The sequence below is a fragment of the Aulonocara stuartgranti genome, assembly GCF_965226115.1.
Source record: "Aulonocara stuartgranti genome assembly, chromosome: 11".
Lineage (NCBI taxonomy): Eukaryota > Metazoa > Chordata > Actinopteri > Cichliformes > Cichlidae > Aulonocara > Aulonocara stuartgranti.
The window spans coordinates 39,973,900-39,988,968 of NC_138947.1; positions in this window are offsets into that span (position 1 = coordinate 39,973,900).

Consider the following 15,069-nt stretch of genomic DNA (forward strand, 5'->3'; position numbering starts at 1 on the left):
GACAGTGCGTTTCTCACTGTTACATGCATTTGAATGGGGAACTCCACCGAAACAAAGTATAGGTTTTCATTATGTGAATAACTTGGAAATCTTAGCTCAAACAGCTGCAAAACCTGTTTTCCCAGCACGGGGACCTTGAGTTCTATAAGATAAGGCCATAAACATGTTTGTCTGAGTCTTCTATCAAAAGTTACAGCTATTTATATGAAGTTGTACAAAAACGTTTTCTTTCGCCAAGACAGTGCGTTTCTCACTGTTACATGCATTTGAATGGGGAACTCCACCGAAACAAAGTATAAGTTTTCATTATGTGAATAACTTGGAAATCTTAGCTCAAACAGCTGCAAAACCTGTTTTCCCAGCACGGAAACCTTGAGTTCTATAAGATAAAGCCATAAACATGTGTATCCGAGTCTTCTATCAAAAGTTACAGCTATTCATATGAAGTTGTACAAAAACGCTTTCTTTCGCCAAGACAGTGCGTTTCTCACTGTTACATGCATTTGAATGGGGAACTCGACGGAAACAAAGTATAGGTTTTCATTATGTGAATAACTTGGAAATCTTAGCTCAAACAGCTGCAAAACCTGTTTTCCCAGCACGGAGACCTTGAGTTCTATAAGATAAAGCCATAAACATGTTTGTCTGAGTCTTCTATCAAAAGTTACAGCTATTTATATGAAGTTGTACAAAATAGCTTTCTTTCGCCAAGACAGTGCGTTTCTCACTGTTACATTGGAAACTCGACCGAAACAAAGTATAGGTTTTCATTATGTGAATAACTTGGAAATCTTAGCTCAAACAGCTGCAAAACCTGTTTTCCCAGCACGGAGACCTTGAGTTCTATAAGATAAAGCCATAAACATGTTTGTCTGAGTGTTCTATCAAAAGTTACAGCTATTTCTATGAAGTTGTACAAAAACGCTTTCTTTCGCCAAGACAGTGCGTTTCTCACTGTTACATGCATTTGAATGGGGAACTCGACCGAAACAAAGTATAGGTTTTCATTATGTGAATAACTTGGAAATCTTAGCTCAAACAGCTGCAAAACCTGTTTTCCCAGCACGGAAACCTTGAGTTCTATAATATAAGGCCATAAACATGTTTGTCTGAGTCTTCTATCAAAAGTTACAGCTATTTCTATGAAGTTGTACAAAATAGCTTTCTTTCGCCAAGACAGTGCGTTTCTCACTGTTACATGCATTTTGAATGGGGAACTCGACCGAAACAAAGTATAGGTTTTCATTATGTGAATAACTTGGAAATCTTAGCTCAAACAGCTGCAAAACCTGTTTTCCCAGCACGGAGACCTTGAGTTCTATAAGATAAAGCCATAAACATGTTTGTCTGAGTCTTCTATCAAAAGTTACAGCTATTTATATGAAGTTGTACAAAAACGCTTTCTTTCGCCAAGACAGTGCGTTTCTCACTGTTACATGCATTTGAATGGGGAACTCCACCGAAACAAAGTATAGGTTTTCATTATGTGAATAACTTGGAAATCTTAGCTCAAACAGCTGCAAAACCTGTTTTCCCAGCACGGGAACCTTGAGTTCTATAAGATAAAGCCATAAACATGTGTATCCGAGTCTTCTATCAAAAGTTACAGCTATTCATATGAAGTTGTACAAAAACGCTTTCTTTCGCCAAGACAGTGCGTTTCTCACTGTTACATGCATTTTGAATGGGGAACTCGACCGAAACAAAGTATAGGTTTTCATTATGTGAATAACTTGGAAATCTTAGCTCAAACAGCTGCAAAACCTGTTTTCCCAGCACGGAGACCTTGAGTTCTATAAGATAAAGCCATAAACATGTTTGTCTGAGTCTTCTATCAAAAGTTACAGCTATTTATATGAAGTTGTACAAAAACGCTTTCTTTCTCCAAGACAGTGCGTTTCTCACTGTTACATGCATTTGAATGGGGAACTCGACCGAAACAAAGTATAGGTTTTCATTATGTGAATAACTTGGAAATCTTAGCTCAAACAGCTGCAAAACCTGTTTTCCCAGCCATCTTCACAAAACCAGGGCCTTTGTTGCTGGCTGAGGCCATCCTCATTTCACCAGGGCCTGCGTTGCTTGGTCATGCCATCCACATTACACCTGGGCCTGTGGTGCTGACCGATATCATGCACATTTCCCAGGGCCAGTGGTGTTGGCTAAGGCCATTCACATTTCACCAGGGCCAGTGGTGCTGACCAATACCATCCATATTTCACCAGGGACAGTGTTGTTAGATGAGGCCATCCACATTACACCAGGGCCTGTGCTACTGGGTGAGGCCAACTACATTTCACCAGGGCTTGTGTTGCTGGCTGACGACATCCACAATACACAAGGGCATGTGATACTGGCTGATGCCATCCACATTACACCAGGGCCAGTGGTGCTGACCAATACCATCCATATTTCACCAGGGACAGTGTTGTTAGATGAGGCCATCCACATTTCACAAGGGCCTGCATTGCTGGCTCATGCCATCCACATAACAACAGGGCCTGTGCTACTGGCTGAGGCCAAATACATTTCACCAGGGCCTGTGCTAGTCGTTGATGCCATCCACATTATACCAGCGCAAGTGGTGCTGTCCAAAACCATCCATATTTCACCACGGCCAGTGTTGTTGGATGAGGCCATCCACATTACACCTGGGCCTGTGGTGCTGATCGATATCATGCACATTTCACCAGGGCCAGTGGTGTTGGCTAAGGTCATTCACATTACACCAGGGCCTTTGCTACTGGCTTAGGACATTTACATTACACCAGGGTGTGGTCATGGCTGAGGCCAACTACATATCACCAGGGCCTGTATTGGTGCCTGATCCCATCGACAATATACAAAGGCCTGTGCTACTGCCTGATGCCATCCACATTAAACCAGGGCCAGTGCTCCCTGTGAGGCCATCTTCACAAAACCAGGGCCTTTGTTGCTGGCTGAGGCCATCCTCATTTCACCAGGGCCTGCGTTGCTTGGTCATGCCATCCACATTACACCAGGGACTGTGCTACTGGTTGAGGCCAACTACATTTCACCAGTGCTTGTGTTGCTGGCTGACGATATCCACAATACACAAGGGCATGTGATACTGGCTGATGCCATCCACATTACACCAGGGGCAGTGGTGTTGGCTAAGGCCATTCACATTACACCAGGGCCAGTGGTGCTGACCAATACCATCCATATTTCACCAGGGACAGTGTTGTTAGATGAGGCCATCCACATTTCACAAGGGCCTGCATTGCTGGCTCATGCCATCCACATAACAACAGGGCCTGTGCTACTGGCTGAGGCCAACTACATTGCACCAGGGCCTGTGCTAGTCGTTGATGCCATCCACATTATACCAGCGCAAGTGGTGCTGTCCAAAACCATCCACGTTTCACCACGGTCAGTGTTGTTGGATGAGGCCATCCACATTACACCTGGGCCTGTGGTGCTGATCGATATCATGCACATTTCCCAGGGCCAGTGGTGTTGGCTAAGGCCATTCACATTACACCAGAGACCGTGCTTCCTGTGAGGCCATCTTAACCAAACCAGGGACTGTGCTTTTGGCTGAGGCCATCCGCATTACATCAGGGCCTTTGATGCCGACTTCTACCATCCACATTACACCAGGGACAGTGCTTCCTTTGAGGCCATCTTCACCCAACCAGGGCCTCTGCTGCTCGTTGATGCCATCCACATTACGCCTGGGCCTGTGGTGCTGACCGATATCATGCACATTTCACCAGGGCCAGTGGTGTTGGCTAAGGTCATTCACATTACACCAGGGCCATTGCTACTGGCTTAGGACATTTACATTACACCAGGGTGTGGTTATTGCTGAGGCCAACTACATATCACCAGGGCCTGTATTGGTGCCTGATCCCATCGACAATATACAAGGCCTGTGCTACTGCCTGATGACATCCACATTAAACCAGGGCCAGTGCTCCCTGTCAGGCCATCTTCACAACACCAGGGCCTTTGTTGCTGGCTGAGGCCATCCTCATTTCACCAGGGCCTGCGTTGCTTGGTCATGCCATCCACATTACACCTGGGCCTGTGGTGCTGACCGATATCATGCACATTTCCCCGGGCCAGTGATGTTGGCTAAGGCCATTCACATTACACCAGAGACAGCGCTTCCTGTGAGGCCATCTTAACCAAACCAGGGACTGTGCTTTTGGCTGAGGCCATCCGCATTACATCAGGGCCTGTGATGCCGACTTCTACCATCCACATTACACCAGGGACAGTGCTTCCTTTGAGGCCATCTTCACCCCACCAGGGCCTCTGCTGCTCGTTGATGCCATCCACATTACGCCTGGGCCTGTGGTGCTGACCGATATCATGCACATTTCCCAGGGCCAGTGGTGTTGGCTAAGGCCATTCACATTTCACCAGGGCCAGTGGTGCTGACCAATACCATCCATATTTCACCAGGGACAGTGTTGTTAGATGAGGCCATCCACATTACACCAGGGCCTGTGCTACTGGGTGAGGCCAACTACATTTCACCAGGGACAGTGTTGTTAGATGAGGCCATCCACATTTCACAAGGGCCTGCATTGCTGGCTCATGCCATCCACATAACAACAGGGCCTGTGCTACTGGCTGAGGCCAAATACATTTCACCAGGGCCTGTGCTAGTCGTTGATGCCATCCACATTATACCAGCGCAAGTGGTGCTGTCCAAAACCATCCACATTTCACCACGGCCAGTGTTGTTGGATGAGGCCATCCACATTACACCTGGGCCTGTGGTGCTGATCGATATCATGCACATTTCCCAGGGCCAGTGGTGTTGGCTAAGGCCATTCACATTACACCAGAGACAGTGCTTCCTGTGAGGCCATCTTAACCAAACCAGGGACTCTGGTTTTTGCTGAGGCCATCCGCATTACATCAGAGCCTGTGATGCCGACTTCTACCATCCACATTACACCAGGGACAGTGCTTGCTTTGAGGCCATCTTCAAACCACCAGGGCCTCTGCTGCTCGTTGATGCCATCCACATTACGCCTGGGCCTGTGGTGCTGACCGATATCATGCACATTTCACCAGGGCCAGTGTTGTTGGCTAAGGTCATTCACATTACACCAGGGCCTTTGATACTGGCTTAGGACATTTACATTACACCAGGGTGTGGTCATGGCTGAGGCCAACTACATATCACCAGGGCCTGTATTGGTGCCTGATCCCATCGACAATATACAAAGGCCTGTGCTACTGCCTGATGCCATCCACATTAAACCAGGGCCAGTGCTCCCTGTGAGGCCATCTTCACAAAACCAGGGCCTTTGTTGCTGGCTGAGGCCATCCTCATTTCACCAGGGCCTGCGTTGCTTGGTCATGCCATCCACATTACACCAGGGACTGTGCTACTGGTTGAGGCCAACTACATTTCACCAGTGCTTGTGTTGCTGGCTGACGATATCCACAATACACAAGGGCATGTGATACTGGCTGATGCCATCCACATTACACCAGGGGCAGTGGTGTTGGCTAAGGCCATTCACATTACACCAGGGCCAGTGGTGCTGACCAATACCATCCATATTTCACCAGGGACAGTGTTGTTAGATGAGGCCATCCACATTTCACAAGGGCCTGCATTGCTGGCTCATGCCATTCACATAACAACAGGGCCTGTGCTACTGGCTGAGGCCAACTACATTTCACCAGGGCCTGTGCTAGTCGTTGATGCCATCCACATTATACCAGCGCAAGTGGTGCTGTCCAAAACCATCCACGTTTCACCACAGTCAGTGTTGTTGGATGAGGCCATCCACATTACACCTGGGCCTGTGGTGCTGATCGATATCATGCACATTTCCCAGGGCCAGTGGTGTTGGCTAAGGCCATTCACATTACACCAGAGACAGTGCTTCCTGTGAGGCCATCTTAACCAAACCAGGGACTGTGCTACTGGGTGAGGCAAACTACATTTCACCAGTGCTTGTGTTGCTGGCTGACGACATCCACAATACACAAGGGCATGTGATACTGGCTGATGCCATCCACATTACACCAGAGGCAGTGGTGTTGGCTAAGGCCATTCACATTACACCAGGGCCTTTGCTACTGGCTTAGGACATTTACATTACACCAGGGTGTGGTTATGGCTGAGGCCGACTACATATCACCAGGGCCTGTATTGGTGCCTGATCCCATCGACAATATACAAAGGCCTGTGCTATTGCCTGAAGCCATCCACATTAAACCAGGGCCAGTGCTCCCTGTGAGGCCATCTTCACAACACCAGGGCCTTTGTTGCTGGCTGAGGCCATCCTCATTTCACCAGGGCCTGCGTTGCTTGGTCATGCCATCCACATTACACCTGGGCCTGTGGTGCTGACCGATATCATGCACATTTCCCAGGGCCAGTGATGTTGGTTAAGGCCATTCACATTACACCAGAGACAGTGCTTCCTGTGAGGCCATCTTAACCAAACCAGGGACTGTGCTTTTGGCTGAGGCCATCCGCATTACATCAGGGCCTGTGATGCCGACTTCTACCATCCACATTACACCAGGGACAGTGCTTGCTTTGAGGCCATCTTCAAACCACCAGGGCCTCTGCTGCTCGTTGATGCCATCCACATTACGCCTGGGCCTGTGGTGCTGACCGATATCATGCACATTTCACCAGGGCCAGTGGTGTTGGCTAAGGTCATTCACATTACACCAGGGCCTTTGCTACTGGCTTAGGACATTTACATTACACCAGGGTGTGGTCATGGCTGAGGCCAACTACATATCACCAGGGCCTGTATTGGTGCCTGATCCCATCGACAATATACAAAGGCCTGTGCTACTGCCTGATGCCATCCACATTAAACCAGGGCCAGTGCTCCCTGTGAGGCCATCTTCACAAAACCAGGGCCTTTGTTGCTGGCTGAGGCCATCCTCATTTCACCAGGGCCTGCGTTGCTTGGTCATGCCATCCACATTACACCAGGGACTGTGCTACTGGTTGAGGCCAACTACATTTCACCAGTGCTTGTGTTGCTGGCTGACGATATCCACAATACACAAGGGCATGTGATACTGGCTGATGCCATCCACATTACACCAGGGGCAGTGGTGTTGGCTAAGGCCATTCACATTACACCAGGGCCAGTGGTGCTGACCAATACCATCCATATTTCACCAGGGACAGTGTTGTTAGATGAGGCCATCCACATTTCACAAGGGCCTGCATTGCTGGCTCATGCCATCCACATAACAACAGGGCCTGTGCTACTGGCTGAGGCCAAATACATTTCACCAGGGCCTGTGCTAATCGTTGATGCCATCCACATTACGCCTGGGCCTGTGGTGCTGACCGATATCATGCACATTTCACCACGGCCAGTGGTGTTGGCTAAGGTCATTCACATTACACCAGGGCCTTTGCTACTGGCTTAGGACATTTACATTACACCAGGGTGTGGTCATGGCTGAGGCCAACTACATATCACCAGGGCCTGTATTGGTGCCTTATCCCATCCACAATATACAAAGGCCTGTGCTACTGGCTGATGCCATCCACATTTCACCAGGGCCAGTGTCGTTGGATGAGGCCATCCACATTACAGCAGTGCCTGTGCTACTCGTTGATTCCATTCACATTACACCAGGGCCTGTCGTGCTGGCCAATACCATCCACATTTCAACAGGGCCAGTGTTGTTGGCTGATGCCATCCAGCTTACACCACTGCCAGTGCTTCCTGTGTTGCCATCATCACCACATCAGGGCCTGTGATACTCATTGCTACCATCCACATTTCACCAGGGCTTGTGTTGCTGGCTGATGCGATCCACAATTCACAAGGGCCTCTGCTACTGGCTGAAGACATTCACATTACACCAGGACCTGTGGTGCTGGCCAATACCATCGATATTTCACCAGGGCCACTGTTGTTGGCTGAGGCCATAAACTTTACATCAGGGACAGTGCTTCCTGTGAGGGCATCTTCACCACACCAGGGCCTGTACTGTTGGCTGAGGCCATCCACATCACACCAGAGCCTTTGGTGCTGGCCAATACCATCCACATTTCCCAAGGGCTTGTGTTGCTGGCTGATGACATCCACAAAAAACAAAGGGACTGTGATACTGGCTGATGCCATCCACATTACACCAGGGCCAGTGGTGTTGGCTGATGCCATCCACATTTCACCAGGGCCACTGTTGTTGGCTTAGGCCATACACTTTACCCCAGGGACAGTGCTTCCTGTGAGGCCATCATCACCACACCAGGGTCTGTGCTTTTGACTGAGGACATTCACATTACACCTGGGCCTTTGGTTCTGGCCAATACCATCCACATTTCACCAGTGCCAGTGTTGTTGGCTTACGCCATCCACATTACACCACTGCCAGTGCTTCCTGTGAGGCCATCATCACCACACCAGGGCTTGTGTTGCTTCTGATGCAATCCACAATATACAAGGTTTCTGTACTACTGGCTGAGGCCATCCACATTACACCAGGGCCAGTGGTGCTTCCTGTCAGGCGATCTTCACCACACAAGGTTCTTTGCTGTTCGCTGAGGCCATCCACATTACACCAGGGCCTGTCCTACTGGGTGAGGACATTTACATTTCACCAGGGCCTGTGTTGGTGGCTGATCCCATCCTCAATATAAAAAGGCCTGTGCTACTGGATGATGCCATCCACATTGCAACAGGGCCACTGCTCCCTGTGAGGCCATATTCACAACACCAGGGCCTGTGCTGCTTGCGGATACCAACCTCATTTCACAAGGGCCTGCGTTGCTGGCTCATGCCATCCACATAACAACAGGGCCTGTGCTACTGGCTGAGGCCAACTACATTTCACAGGGCCTGTGCTAGTCGTTGATGCCATCCACATTATACCAGCGCAAGTGGTGCTGTCCAAAACCATCCACATTTCACCAGGGCCAGTGTTGTTGGATGAGGCCATCCACATTACACCACTGCCAGTGCTTCCATTGAAGCCATCATCAACACACCAGGGCCTGTGGTGCTGGATAAGCCCATCCACATTACACCAGGGCCTGTGCTTCCATTGAGGCCATCATCAACACACCAGGGCCTGTGGTGATGGATGAGGCAATCCACATTACACCAGGGCCTGTGCTACTTGTTGATACCATCCACATTTCACCAGGGCCATCCAACAGTGGTGTTGGCCGAGGACATCCAAATTACACAAGGGCCTGTGATGCCGGCTTATACCATCCACATTTCACCAGGGACAGTGAGGCCATCTTCACCACACCAGGGCCTTTGCTGTGGGCTGAGGCCATACACATTACACCAGGGCTTGTGATGACGGCTTCTACCATCCACATTACACCAGGGACAGTGCATCCTGTGAGGCCATCTTCACCCAACCAGGGCCTCTGCTGCTTGTTGATGCAATCCACATTACACCTGGGCCTTTGATGCCGGCTTCTACCGGTATCACAGGCCGGTAGTGTCATGGTCCTGGGTCGTGTGACCCAGTGTGTTATGCTTAACCTATTTTGATGTTTATTGTTTGCTTAGGTTCTTTAAGGTAGTCCAGCCCTTTTTGTAATTATGTCACCCTTGCATTACGTCTCCCTTGCCCTTCGTGTGTTTATGTCTGTGTGTCTTGTACTGTCAAGTTCATGCTGTCAGTTATGTCACCTCCCCCTGTACTACGTCTCCCCGGTTCATGTCTCATGTTTCCTGTTTTACTTTGAAGGCCTGCATTCACTGTCTGTGTATTCAGCTCACTCCTCCTGTCCTGTCGTTAAGTTCATGTGTGTCAGCTGCGTTCCCATGTGTGGCCACTTCCCCTGATCATCCCTCATGTGTATTTAGTCTCTGTGTTTCTTACAGTCTGTGTCGCGTCGTCTGTGTTATCTCCCCTACCCCTTGTCATAGTTTCCAAGCCTTAACTAGTCCTAGTTTGTACTTTGTTTAGCCATAGTTTTCCCAGTCTATGTTCAGGTTTTCCCTCAGTTGCTTTGCTGCCTTGTTCCTTAAGTTTTCGGCCCTAAATAAAGGCTCGCCTTCTGTTAAGTCCGGTTTTTGTGTCCTCACCTCTGTTTGCTCTTGGGTCCTCCACTCACTCCACACGGTCTGCCCCGGTGGCCCGTGACAGGTAGAAGCCTGGTGTAATGTATCCTGGTGTAATGTGGATAAGTTACACCAGGGACAGTGCTTCCTGAGAGGCCATCTTCACCCAACCTTGGCCTCTGCTGCTCGTTGATGCCATTCACATTACACCTGGGAGTTTGATGCCGGCTTCTACCGGTATCACAGGCCGGTAGAAGCCTGGTGTAATGTGGATAAGTTACACCAGGCACAGTGCTTCCCTTGAGGCAATCTTCACGCCACCAGGGCCTCTCCTTCTCGTTGATGCCAACCACATTAAACCTGGGCGTGTGGTGCTGGATATCATGCACATTTCACCAGGGCCAGTGGTGTTGGCAAAGGCCATTCACACTACACCAGGGTGTGTGATGCTGACCAATACATCCATATTTCACCAAGGACAGTGTTATTAGATGAGACCATCAACATTACACCAGGGCTTTTTCTACTGGCTGAGGCCAACTACATTTCACCAGTGCCTGTCTTGGTGTCTGATCCCATCCACAATATACAAAGGCCTGTGCTACTGCCTGATGCCATCCACATTACACCAGGGCCAGTTCTCCCTGTGAGGCCATCTTCACCACACCAGGGTCTTTGTTGCTGGCTGAGGCCATCCTCATTTCACCAGGGCCTGCGTTGCTTGGTCACCGCGCGAACATCTCTGTTAATCCAGGGTTTTTGATTTGGGAAGGATTTAACTGTTCTGGATGGGACGACATCTCCACGAGTGTTAAAATGGATGTGTTGGTGGAGTTTGGGTGAGACTTTCTTCAGGTTTCCCTTATTAAAGTCTCCGGCTGTGATAAACGCTGCCTCTGGGTGTGCGGTTTCCTCGCTGCTGATCGCGCTGTACAGTTCCCTGAGTGCTCGGTCAGTGTCGGCTTGTGGGGGAATGTAAACAGCTGTAATAATCACTGCTGTAAATTCCCTCGGTAGCCAGAATGGCCGGCACTTAATCATCAGGTACTCCAGGTCCGGTGAGCAGAAGGATTTGACCGGGTGCACGTTCGCATAATCACACCAGCTGTTGTTGATCATGAAACACACACCACCGCCTCTGCTTTTCCCAGTAAGATCCTGTGACCTGTCCGCGCGATGCACGGAGAACCCCGGTAGTTGTATTGCGGAGTCCGGTACCTTGTCCGATAGCCAGGTTCCTGCCTGTGTAATATGACTCCTGTTTGCCGCGCCTGCCCATGTCAGATAACTCATGTTTCCCGCGCCTGCCCTTGTATGACAGCGCCTGATTCCCGCGCCTGCCCGTGTAAGATTACGCCTGTTTCCGTGTAAGAAAACGCCTGTTTCCCGCACCTGCCCTTATAAGATAACACCTGTTTCCCGCACCTGCCCGTGTAAGATGACACCTGTTTCTGTGTAAGATAACGCGTGTTTCCCGCGCCTGCCCTTGTAAGATAACGCCTGTTTCCCGCTCCTGCCCATGTAAGATAACGACTGTTTCCAGCGCCTGCCGGTGTCAGATAACGACTGTTTCCAGCTCCTGCCGGTGTCAGATAACGCCTGTTTCCCGCGCCTGCCCTTGTAAGATAATGCCTGTTTCCGTGTAAGAAAACGCCTGTTTCCCGCGCCTGCCCTTATAAGATAATGCCTGTTTCCCGCACCTGCCCGTGTAAGATGACGCCTGTTTCCGTGTAAGATGACGCCTGTTTCCATATAAGATAACGCCTGTTTCCTGCGCCTACCTGTGTAAGATGATGCCTGTTTCCCGCTCCTGCCCGTGCAAGTTAACGCCTGTTTCCCGCGCCTGGCCATGTAAGATAACGCCTGTTTCCCGCGCCTACCCTTGGAAGATGACGCCTGTTTCCCGATCCTGCCCGTGTAAGATAACGCCTGTTTCCCGCGCCTGCCCGTGTAACATAACGACTGTTTCCGTGTAAGATAACGACTGTTTCCCGCTCCTGCCGGTGTCAGATAACGCCTTTTTGGTGCGCCTGCCCGTGTACGACAACGCCTGTTTCCCGCGCCTGCCCGTGTAAGATAACGCCTGTTTCCCGCACCTGACCGTGTAAGATAACGCCTGTTTCCCGCGCCTGACCTTGTAAGATAACGCCTGCTTCCCGCGCCTGCCCTTGTCAGATAACGCTCTTTTGCTGCGCCTGCCCGTGTACGATAACGCCTGTTTCCCGTGCCTGCCCGTGTAAGATAACGCCTGTTTCCGTGCAAGACAGCGCCTGTTTCCCGCGCCTGCCCGTGTAAGATAACGCCTGTTTGCTGCGCCTGCCCGTGTAAGATAACGCCTGTTTCCGTGTAAGAAAACGCCTGTTTCCTGCGCCTGCCCGTGTAAGATAATGCCTGTTTCCTGCGCCTGCCCGTGTAAGATTACCACTGTTTCCCGCGCCTGCCTGTGTAAGATGACGCCTGTTTGCCGCGCTTGCTCGTGTCAGATAACGCATGTTTCCCGCGCCTGCCTGTGTAAGATAACCATCTATTTTTACCATTGTGTATATTTCCAGTTTTTATCTGTTGTACAGTGTCCTTGGGTGCTTTGAAAGGCGCTATTTAAATAAAATGTATTATTATTATTATTATTATTATTATAACGCCTGTTTCCGTGTAAGAAAACGCCTGTTTTCCGTGCCTGCTCTTATAAGATAACGCCTGTTTCCCGCACCTGCCCGTGTAAGATGACGCCTGTTTCCGTGTAAGATAACGCCTGTCTCCGTATAAGAAAATGTCTGTTTTGCGCGCCTGCCCTTATAAGATAACGCCTGTTTCCCGCACCTGCCTGTGTAAGATGACGCCTGTTTCCGTATAAGATAACGCCTGTTTCCGTATAAGATAACGCCTGTTTTCCGCGCCTGCTCTTATAAGATAACGCCTGTTTCCCGCACCTGCCCGTGTAAGATGGCGCCTGTTTCCGTGTAAGATAACGCCTGTCTCCGTATAAGAAAATGTCTGTTTCGCGCGCCTGCCCTTATAAGATAACGCCTGTTTCCCGCACCTGCCTGTGTAAGATGACGCCTGTTTCCGTATAAGATAACGCCTGTTTCCCGCGCCTGCCCATGCAAGATAACGCCTGTTTCCCGCGCCTGGCCATGTAAGACAACGCCTGTTTCCTTGTAAGATAACGCCTGTTTCCCGTGCCTGCCCGTGCAAGTTAACACCTGTTTGCCGCGCCTGCCCGTGCAAGATAACGCCTGTTTCCCGCGCCTGCCCGTGTAAGATAACGACTGTTTCCGTGTAAGATAACGCCTGTTTCACGCGCCTGCTCGTCTAAGATAACGCCTGTTTCCCACGCCTGCCCGTGTAAGTTAACGCCTGTTTCCCGCGCCTGACCGTGTAAGATAACGACTGTTTCCCGCTCCTGCCGGTGTCAGATAACGCCTTTTTGGTGCGCCTGCCCGTGTACGACAACGCCTGTTTCCCGCGCCTGACCGTGTAAGATAACGCCTGCTTCCCGCGCCTGCCCTTGTCAGATAACGCTCTTTTGCTGCGCCTGCCCATGTACGATAACGCCTGTTTCCCGTGCCTGCCCGTGTAAGATAACGCCTGTTTCCGTGTAAGATAACGCCTGTTTCCCGCGCCAGCCCGTGCAAGATAACGCCTTTTTCCCGCGCCTGCCCGTGTAAGATAACGACTGTTTGCCGCACCTGCCGGTGCAAGATAACGCCTTTTTCCCGCGCCTGCCCGTGTAAGATAACGACTGTTTCCGTGTAAGATAACGCCTGTTTCACGCGCCTGCTTGTCTAAGATAACACCTGTTTCCCACGCCTGCCCGTGTAAGTTAACGCCTGTTTGCCGCACCAGAGTGTATAAGATAACGACTGTTTCCCGCGCCTGCCCGTGTAAGATAACGCCTGTTTCCGTGTAAGATAACGACTGATTCCCGCACTTGCTGGTGTCAGATAACGCCTGTTTGCCGCGCCTGCCCGTGTCAGATAACGCCTGTTTCCGTGTAAGATAACGACTGTTTCCCGCGCCTGCCCGTGTAAGATAACGCCTGTTTCCTGCGCCTGCCTGTGTAAGATTACCACTGTTTCCCGCGCCTGCCTGTGTAAGATGACGCCTGTTTGCCACGCCTGCCCGTGTCAGATAACGCATGTTTCCCGCGCCTGCCCGTGTAAGATAACGCCTGTTTCCGTGTAAGAAAACGCCTGTTTTCCGTGCCTGCTCTTATAAGATAACGCCTGTTTCCCGCACCTGCCCGTGTAAGATGACGCCTGTTTCCGTGTAAGATAACGCCTGTCTCCGTATAAGAAAATGTCTGTTTCGCGCGCCTGCCCTTATAAGATAACGCCTGTTTCCCGCACCTGCCTGTGTAAGATGACGCCTGTTTCCGTATAAGATAACGCCTGTTTCCGTATAAGATAACGCCTGTTTCCCGCGCCTGCCCATGCAAGATAACGCCTTTTTCCCGCGCCTGGCCATGTAAGACAACGCCTGTTTCCTTGTAAGATAACGCCTGTTTCCCGCACCTGCCCGTGCAAGTTAACACCTGTTTGCCGCGCCTGCCCGTGCAAGATAACGCCTGTTTCCCGCGCCTGCCCGTGTAAGATAACGACTGTTTCCCACGCCTGCCCGTGTAAGTTAACGCCTGTTTCCCGCGCCTGACCGTGTAAGATAATGCCTGCTTCCCGCGCCTGCCCTTTTCAGATCACGCTCTTTTGCTGCGCCTGCCCGTGTAAGATAACGACTGTTTCCGTGTAAGATAACGCCTGTTTCCCACGCCTGCCCGTGTAAGTTAACGCCTGTTTCCCGCGCCTGACCGTGTAAGATAATGCCTGCTTCCCGCGCCTGCCCTTTTCAGATCACGCTCTTTTGCTGCGCCTGCCCGTGTACGATAACGCCTGTTTCCGTGTAAGATAACGACTGATTCCCGCGCTTGCCGGTGTCAGATAACGCCTGTTTGCCGCGCCTGCCCGTGTAAGATAACGACTGTTTCCCGCTCCTGCCGGTGTCAGATAACGCCTTTTTGGTGCGCCTGCCCGTGTACGACAACGCCTGTTTCCCGCGCCTGACCGTG